The sequence below is a fragment of the Anneissia japonica genome, unplaced genomic scaffold (genome assembly GCF_011630105.1).
Source record: "Anneissia japonica isolate Jap-2015-1 unplaced genomic scaffold, ASM1163010v1 scaffold27830_len515607_cov181, whole genome shotgun sequence".
NCBI classification, from domain to species: Eukaryota; Metazoa; Echinodermata; class Crinoidea; order Comatulida; family Comatulidae; genus Anneissia; species Anneissia japonica.
Genome location: NW_022732997.1, coordinates 281989 through 292492, shown reverse-complemented (window position 1 = coordinate 292492; position 10504 = coordinate 281989). Strand labels below are relative to the sequence as shown.

Here is a 10504-nt window from a genome sequence, read left to right as displayed (position 1 = left end):
AGGGTGAAATGTGTGCAAAAATGCATCAACTGGGGTATGGGGTTACCTAGAATCTCTGGCAAGGTTTAGGGGGAAGAGCTGGTAAAATTCGCTGTTTACGGGTTCCGAAGGAATAATTGATCTTTGTCGTATGGAAATTATTACAACTCTGGTGGTTTACCTGAGATTAAGAAAGCAGATTTTATTGGGTCTATAATCAAATATAGTATTGCTTAAAGCCAGGCATGTTGTGTTGTACAACCATCGGCTGAGGAATTCATCTCAGGTTTATTTGCGCGCTTGTCGATACAACAGCATCTACTGATTGGTGGGTTCAGTCTGAGAGGATTATCATTAAAAATATCTGTTGCACATGCCTTGTTGCATTGCGTTGCGTTCTGCATGTAATCGTGTCTGCCGATGAATGTTAGCGCAGTGTGTTGGTGTGTGTGTGTGTGCGGCTTTTTTAAGTAATAGTGACAAATAATTATTTTATAAAAACTAAATAGAGATAATGTATATAAAAAAGAAAATTTTTATTTTAATATAAGATATTGATCGTATGAAGAAAGAAATGGAAGAAGAAATTCGAGCACAGCTTATGGCAAACCAGCAAGCTATGGCAGATATGGATTGGGACCAAAAGGTATATTGATGTAAATTTTTATAATTATTAATAAAAAATGCATACACAAAATTTGCATACCTACTGGTGTTTACATCTTTAAAAAAAACTTTTTCTATAAGATACGCTGCTATGAAAATTTTGTACCTGTTAAAAAAAATATATATTTCCTTGTATTTTTTAATAGCTTCAACAACAAAGAGCTGAAGACACGGCTCATAGTGATGAAAGAGATTTAGAAGCAATTAGGAAGAAAAAAGAGCCACACTTTGTGAACTTAAATGAAGATCCCATGCTGTCTGGCGTGGTAACCCTTTTCCTTGGCTCAAGTGAAACGACAATAGGTCGCAAAGATGCCGACCCAGCACCTACTATTGCACTCAATGGTTTGAGGTAACATCTGCTTTCATATAAAATTTTACAGTTTTAAGTGGTAATTGGTCTGCATTAGGAGACAACTTGTGTACTCAAAGTTAACTTACAATGAGCCTTTTATGATTTATTTGCTTTATAACCTCAAGGAAAAGGCGCATAACAAATGTACCAGTACCAGTCTAACAAGTGTTCGCTCAAAAAAGTCTTCATATAGAGACTGAAACAAATTGTATTATGCACCTTATAAATTAATTGATTGGATAGTGTTTTTTCAATTAGTTTATAATTCGGCCGTCCCATGGCAAAGACAACGTAACTCTTAATATTTTTTTGTTAAGTTATGTTGTTATGCCTTGGAACGGCCAAATTACAGGTATGACGTTTAATAACAACAATTATAACATTGTTAAATTTTTAAAACCATATTTAGTAGTAGTCATTGTTTTTAAAATGATATTTAAAACTATATTTTTAGTTAAACATATTCCTTCTTATCTTTGGCAGCATTCAGAAGAAACATGCAGTCATTACAAACACAGATGGAGTGGTGGAAATCAAACCTGGAAGCCCAGGTGCCAAGATCAAAGTTAATGGCTTACCATTGATGAACAGCAAAACACTAGAACACCAGGACAGAATTCTCTTTGGTATGAAGCAATACATATTATTCATAGGGCTAGACCCTTCTTAAGCTGCACACTCACTGAGAATTGTACGATGGTCTTACGACCTTCGCACAACGTGAGCGATAGATGATGCAACACCATATTGCTGATTGTCGGTAGAAGTCTGAACGAATCGTCATTAAAAAGGATCCGCTGCGTGTGCGTTGTATTCTTCATAGAATCACGTCGGCCGACAACCGTAATGCTCATTGAGTGCCCGGATTTAGGTCACTCTGAAGCTTGCAAAGTCTCATGGTTTCGAAATTATGAAATCAATGTCACTGTAAAACCTTGTCGTATATTTATCCTTACTATTCCATCTACTGAACAAGGGTGCAAGTTTCTTATACTCAAAAGGCCCGTTGTGGGTAAGAAAAGCAAACTTGGATAATTAAAAGAACTTTGATTTACTAGATGCTTTGTCCAGCCTTTGATAATAGAATTTACAATATGCCTACATATTCATCAACATCTTTACCGCCTCATTATCAATAAGTCTTAAGTTATTTTAGAAATCAAATATCAATATAATAATGGAGGTATATTCTGATATTGTTGATAGTAACTGAGAAGGTACTTGTATAGTCTACATTGTTTAAAAATGGCAATGTCCAATCTTTATTGTTGGAAACAAAATACAAATAATAAATTGTGTTCGTAAAAGAAAAGTGGATACACAGTACATTTTTTCCAATTTAAAAAGTAAATAAGTATTACCATGCAATTATCTGGAAAATTACACAAAATGCAGTAACCATGTAGTGCTTGAACGTGATGTTATTCAACTCTAGTTATTTAATTATATATTAATTATATTTGTATGTAAATGATTGCTATGGTTACCAAAATATTATAACATGTTTGTATTGAATATATTACATTGAAGCTGTACCGTTATTGATAACCATAAATGATCCAAATAGTTAGGTTTGAATATCTATACTAATTCCTGCTTCTGTATACAGGTTCTAATCACATGTACATCTTCAAGAATCCAGCCAACCCACAGGCCCCAGAAGGAACCCCAGCCACAGTGGACTGGGAATTTGCACAAAAAGAGATTGCCCAGGCTAAAGGTTACCAAACAGCTGGCAGTGGCCTCTCCAAAGGTAAGTACCATTTTGTTTAATGTTTGCACGATATTTTAGTTATGCACGCTACAGATTAGTTAATGATACTCGGCTGCTGAACCGATGGATATATTATAAATTCCAACCCTGAAAAATAATGGAATCATCCGTAATAGTACAGTCCAGATGGATGCATTTATTATGCAATTGTCCTTTAGCCAATCTTGGCAGGTGTTCATACAGGTATCTCACTTATAAACTACCAACATCCCTGCAAATATGCATAGACTTACCTGAAGAATCTGACTCACACCAAAGTCATATTGGCAGTCGGAGGGAAGGCAAGATCAAGAAGGGCACTTGCAGAAGTGAGCCGTGGGTCCATGGGCTGGAACCTCTTGCAAAATTTGCATTTTTGACATTCGGGAATACTTTTTGTAATGTAATCTATTAGTAACTTCCAACCGAAACTACCATCCAGAAGATAAACAACAGCCAACTGGAGAATCATGCCCCGCAAATGTCTGCCTGTCTGCCAAAATCAATTTTCAAACAATTTTATAAAAAAGATTTTGTGGGTCCTACAGAAGGGTAGGCCTGCCTACTAAAATTGGTGGAGGCCTAAGCCCTTGTTGATTGATTGATTCATTCATTCATTCATCTATTGATTCATTCACTGATTCATTGATACATTGACAGAACAACAGGTTGTGCAGGATCAGATCCTTGAGATGCTACCAATGGTGAATGAAGTGAATGCCGTCAGTGAAGAGCTCAACAAACACAAAAGCTTTGAAGTTGTTCTCATTGCAGGTGCTGCCCAGGAAGGCAATGACAAAGAAACAAAGTTAGTATCCTAAAATAATATCAAGACTAAATGACAGCCTATGCTTTATCGCAGTGACAATAATTGTGGTTAGATTTATATAGGCATGGACTAGATCATTCAGTAAATTTCTTCACTCTTAAGGGTTCAGGGTTGTAACTGTATATACATTATAAGGGTGGGTGGGTAACAGTGAATTTTATGGATGGGCAAAGGTTATTAAAGGTGAGTGAAGGCCCATGAAAGTATTTTAGAGTGCGTTAAAAACTGGGTTTCCCTGCCTATCTCCACCCACATAACTAAACCTCTGCATTCATGTCTGAGCTACCCAGTAAACTGGTTCCTGTAACTCTCATCTGTCCACAACAGAGGCTTAATGGACCAGTAGACAGGGGTAATCCCCTGCTCGTCTCAAAAGTACTTTAACCGACTACTGTCTGTGCAGTGTATGCCAGCTTTATAAATCTTCAATAAATGTTAATTAACAAAACTATAATAGATCAAATCAACATAGTCCCTATGTTATATGATTTGTTCTATTTATTTGGCTTGACCTTCAACATACAGTTGAAACTGTGAAAGAGTTTTCTTTTAAGTCTCAACAAAGTCCACAAATGCTGTCTCTTATACACATCTAGATGTGTATAAGAGACAGATGGTGAGGATGTGAGCAATATTAAACAGGAGGAGGATCCATTCTGGGAGCCTGCTGAAGACGTCCTTATTGGATCTGCTAATGCCTTCCTTCAGAGCTTGTCCTATGCCTTAGATTTTGATGACAATATAACTGTCACAGATTTTAAAGTAAGTTTCTGGCATTAGGAGAATGAAAAGGATTTTGTCTGCAGTTATTATATGATGAAATTTTCATGGGTAAATGATTTTTTTGGTGATGAGACATAATTCCTTGTCAGTTATCAGAATAAATGGATGAGAGCTTGACGAGAAGATCACATATGAAAATGTTATCAGCTTTTGGAGACATTCTGTAGTTAACTGCCAATGATTTTTTGCTGCTTCTATTAACAACCTTTATTTTTTTTCTGTACAGGGTACAGAAGAGGGCAGGCTGTATATAACCATCAAACCATGTTCACAAGATGGTAAACCCTACACAGATGAGGAATATGTTGAAGAACCAAGTGAGCTTCTTGGAAAACCGTATCACTTTAAGGTAAAAGGAAAATATACTGTCTGGGCAACCTCCTTTAAACAAGAGTGTAACTACTCTTTCGAGGCAATGGACCTCTGGCAACCCTCTGCACCGGGCAAAGCATTAAAAAAATTAGTCAACCATTGGCTTTATATATATACATAGATTTCTAGACAGTCAGAAGATGAGGTAACAAGCTGATTAAAATGTATCACCATAACTTGTTACTAGGTAACAAAATGATTAAAAATGACGATGATATATGGTTTTCACATTTCCAAATACTTTTAATGTGTTGCCAGTTGATGATTGATTGATTGATTGATTATCATAATATTACTTTGTTCAATAGTTGAATAATTGTCAAATATTTTATATCACAGGTTGGGATTATAAATGGTGAAGTCCACAAAGCACGTTATTCCAAAGGGTTGAAGGTCAAGTATAAGTTTTTCACAGAAAATGAATACACAGAAACATCAATGGAAAAAGGCACATTATCGCCTGAGTGGTCACACAGCCGCATCATCTCCCTACCCAGTATAACGCAGGAGCATCTTGATTTTTTTGATAGCCAGAGCATCACCTTTCTGCTATATGGTTTCCAGGAAGATTCCGGGGCTGACGCCAAACGAAAAAATTTAACAACTAAGGTACTGTAACTCCTTCACGAATGTTAATATCTTTTTGACTGAGACAAATATTCAAACGATAGCTATAACAAAATACAAATGCATACTTTAATCATTGTATGCCATCCCTACATAATTTATTCTATTAAGATCATAATGAATAATAATAATCACAGTAGTTGATTGAGAAAATATTTATATAGAAGACTTTATTTTGATATGGCCACAACCAGAATTTCTAAGGAGGTACCTATGAGAGCCAAAATTAGTTCATGGGACACATAAGTCCCCTGGTGGGGTTTTTGGGAAGAAGTACTGTAGGTGGCTGGAGACAGGGCCCCTACAGCTGAAGTAATCTAGTCTGTAAGTGGTGAATTTCCTCATGATTTTAATATTGTTACTCAACGACAGGTGATTGCTAAGTTTAACACAGCGGGGCTTCCTTCAAAAGAGGGTTTGGTAATCCATAGAAATTTCCTTAGTTGCGGGCCTGATGTACGTGTACTCTAATAAAGCTACGTAAAAAGACTGTATAATTGATACTGATTCTCGTGGGAGCAGAACATGTCTACTGGAGAGGTTCTCCAAAATAAATGAATAAAATGCTTAAAATATTTCGTTTAGGAATTAAGACAAATGGAAAATATGCAAGAAGCCTCAGGAAAACCGGCACTCAATCACAAGATGTCTGTAACCTTTGGCCCAAAGTCTGAAGACGAAACCTCGCATCTGAAGAGTGAGCTCGTCCTTTTACAGAAACAGTATGACAGACTGCGTAAGAAGGAGAGACGTATGCAGGTAAAACAAGTTAATGGATGGATGCTGGATTTAACATGAAAGTGCAAATAATTATTAACATGAGTTATTTAGTGCAAGAGACAGTGGTTTTTTAAGTATAGTCAAAGTTCAACAACAATAACAAGAAGAAACCGTGATTAACATAAAAAAAATAAATAAATAAAAATAAGAATTTGAGTGGTTAGCATTGCACCAGCATTAAGTGGATTGAATTTTCCCTAAGCATGTAGGTAATTTATTTTTTCTTATAATTAAGTAATAAAAAGGTGAGGTTCAACAGTAATTTTGATGAGACAGTTTATTACTACTTAGTTTCGTGCCACATGCATGGTGTGACTCTCTTCAGATAAAATTTCCTACAATAATAATTTTGTATTATGTAATAATTGATCCACAAATTGTGATGCTACAAGGTTGTTTTTTTACATCATGAAATGATAGGTAATATTAGAGACCATTAAAACCCAACACAAAATTTTTGACTCAGATCCATGATTTATCCAAACCACCTACATCAATTCTGCTATTACAAGCTTCCGTGATAATTAACCTCATCTGGGACTTTACCTGATGAAGATCCGACTATACAGAGCACCATCATTGTACAGAAGAAGATCCCCAGCTAAAAATATTACATTATAACAACGTTACATTTTGGTGATAACCATATGTACGTACATATATTGTCACAACGTTTTGTGGTTGCTGGGTTAGAATAGCTTCTGCAACAAAAGTGGAGTGGCCAACAAATGGCCAACATAGCTAATATCCTGAAGATTAATTTGTAATAATCATTTATTTTACAGGATATTTGTGAAGAGTGGGAAAAGAAACCAGTTGAAGAGCAGAATTTTTTGCCCTTTTATCGTAAAGTGCATGCAGTAGCCTTCAGCTCTGGCTCTAAACTTAAATCTCGTGTTGAGATGGTTAACAAGGTGAGGATTTTATGTACTATGATGAGCCTGAATGGGCTTGAAAATAATTTAACAGTAGTTTACATGCAGGATGATGTCAAATTAACAAGCCCTCTTGTAGTTTCAACTCCCCATGTTTATGTCCAAGGTCAGGAAACATACGCAAATTATATTACAACATGTTGATCTGATCTATATTGTATACAGTTATTGAAGATTGGTTATTTAACCAAGTTGACCTATATGATATAGGTCTGAAAAGCCAGGCACACTGTATGTCTATTGTGTGGCCGTTTGCCGACAAATCCATTCACACTCTGCGAGTGCTTGATGAACGATGGGATGCCGCCTTCCGATTGTCTGTGGTGGTCTGACAATATCATAATTAAATATGATTTGTTGCCTTGTCGCGTTGTGTACTCTATGAAATTGTGTTAACCGACTACTGTCTGTGCAGTGTATGCCAGCTTTATAAATCTTCAATAAATGTTAATTAACAAAACTATAATAGATCAAATCAACATAGTCCCTATGTTATATGATTTGTTCTATTTATTTGGCTTGACCTTCAACATACAGTTGAAACTGTGAAAGAGTTTTCTTTTAAGTCTCAACAAAGTCCACAAATGTGTGGCATAGAAATTACAAAACATGATTTCCTTGACTGTGGCAATTATACATATAATATGTATAATGATATAATCCTAATACCCTTTTCACACGGATACTATTTTCCAAACAAGTTTTAACAAGTTTGGGTTTTCCAAAAATGAGAGGAAAAATAGGCCTAGTTTAGGCCTGTTTTTTACTGAGGTGTATCAAGTGTTATTCACTGAGAATGTGTGTATTTCCTGAGGCATATCTTGCTGTAAACCCAGATATTTCAGTCAGTAATGATAGAAGATTACATCTCTGCTGCAGCAACTTAATTGCCAATACCTTGCGTATCACCAGGATGACATAGGCCTTGTCACTAAAGACAAGTACATGAAGCAGCCTAAATTGTTAACAGTTAGCACCCTCAATAATTTTTTTCATGGATCATATTGTATGTTAGGCAAACAACAATGGGAGATCAAACTTGTTACAAGTTGTTTCAAATATTTGGTCTCTGTGTGAATTGGGTATTAATAATTATAATAATGATCAGTTTTAAGCCGTTTTTACACTAGGCAAAGTTATTTGTGCGAATCAAAAGCTTTGGTTCGCTTCCTGAGCTCTGATTGGTTATGCATTTTTTTCACTTCGCAAAAAGTAAAAACAGTTTGAACTACTGATTTTACTGCACTGAAAAACTCTGAAAGAAATGTGAACGCACATGAACCAACGCTTCACGCAAATAAATTTGCCTAATGGAAAACCAGCTTTAGTAGCATTGTTATTGTTTGTATGCTTAACTGCAAGTTAACATTTTATAAAAATCTTGATTCAAATTTTCTAATAACTGAAATTAAAGACACCACGTGGTAGGTGTTTATTTACAATTTAATTATCTATTTGTATTCTCATAATAGTATTATAATTTCTGTAATGAATGATATAGATATAAATAATGATTGTAAATGTGGTTGTTGATTGAATACTCAACATGGATGTAATGCATGCAGTAATGTGTTTTCTTAAAAGTTTATTTAATAGGTTTGTTATATGTTGGATGTATATAATCTTTTATAAATACAAAACATTAATACATCTTGGATGTACATTTTAATAATAGTTTTAGATGAACTTTTTTTTAATCAGATTAACATCTAATGTATTTTTCCACAGCTTTATATTACACTGGAGATTATTTTTACTTTTTGTTTAACTCTATATTTATGCCAGCTTGATAACAAAATTGTTTTAAATTCTTTGGAAAAAAACTATGAATACCTTTTAGATTCATGAATTTATTTTCATCATAAACCTTTGCTATTAAAACATCTTTCTACTTTTTCTTCTTCTAACCTGTTCAATCCAACTTCTAAAACTTTCCAATTAGATTCTCCAAGGTCAAAGGCTGGTACGGTCTTTGCAAAATGGCGGTGGGAAAAATGGCAATGGGGAAAACGTAAGAAAATCGACTTGCACATGTCCACTAAAATTACTTCATCATAAATACACAATGCAAGGAATGGGTTTCAGATATATTAAATAATGCAAACAAAAACTGATTGCACACACAATTTTTAATTAGATTGCACAAACTGTGCTTTTTGCAAACAAAAAAATCCCAAATTAAATTGGGGTTGACTGAAGCTACCAGCTATGAATTTTCCCCTATTTCTGCTCCTTGAAGTATGTTGTGAACTTTTATATTGTATATTATTTGTTTTTTTCATTTACTAACTCAATCTTCAATACTTATCTATCTGTTATTCTCAGTATTGTTTTATTCCTAGACAATAAATAGGACTAATTGTTTGTGTTAATTTTTTCACGAAGATTTTAATATATTTACTTCTCTTTGCTTAATACATGTTTATCAAAACAATGATTTTCTTTATCAGCATGTGTAATTCCTATAGAATTAACCTATACCACAAAGACTATGATTTTCTCTGTTTAGTATAATAAATACTTCTCTTAGCTTATAAATCTTCATCACATAAACTATATGCCTTCTCAGGACGAGACAGTGAGTGTGTACAGCTTTGAAATAGACCAGGATGAAAACGTGCCTGTCACGAACCACCAGGAACCACCCCAATTAGAAAACGGAACCGCCAAAAAAGAGGTTCCCAATGGGATTGCTACCACAGAATCCTCTAACGGTTCCACGGCAAATGTAAGACAAATCAAATATCAATAGGAACAGGATAAAAGAAAAAAGCATCCCCAGTTTTGTCTCCCAGCTATGTTATTGAATGTTTTTGTGTCAATGTTCGTCTGCCAAAATTAAATATACTGTATTTTTGTCACACTATGCATGTAGTCGATAATGCAATGTTTTGCACGTGGATCGGATACGGTAAATTCATGCATGGGGAGCATAGTTGAAACATGCACGGTGATAGGCCAAACTCAGTTCACATGGATTTTTATACATGCAAATCGCACATACTGCTATTTCATATACCACTTGAGGCTTCCAATGAAAATTAACTTTTTTGGCTAACCAGTACCAATGAAACTAGGATACAATTTTAAAGCACTTTTCACTCTGTATCTATGCTTGCCTACTACTCTTATTTCATATGCTCATGCTGTGTTTTTAAAGTTGGTTTGGTTTTTTCTTTTTCTCACTATTTCATACTAGTTTTTCCTCTATTGGTGCATGCAGCCTTAAAATAATTATAAAATTATCCTGCATCTTCTGTCCCATTTCTTACAGATGATAGAAATTAATGAAAAGGTAACAAGTCAAAAATCATCAACCTGTATGATTATTTAAGAGTATGTAAAACACAATTAATTTTGGTCATCACTAATCCTGATTATTGGTAATTTTTTCTTAGAGAAAAAGTCAAGCTCTTCATTATCAT

The 10504-nt window shown here is 34.7% G+C and overlaps 1 pseudogene; it reads left to right on the top strand.

Annotated features, from left to right (window-relative positions):
• LOC117115935 overlaps positions 1–10504 on the top strand; it is a 49593-nt pseudogene that overhangs the window by 30002 nt on the left and 9087 nt on the right.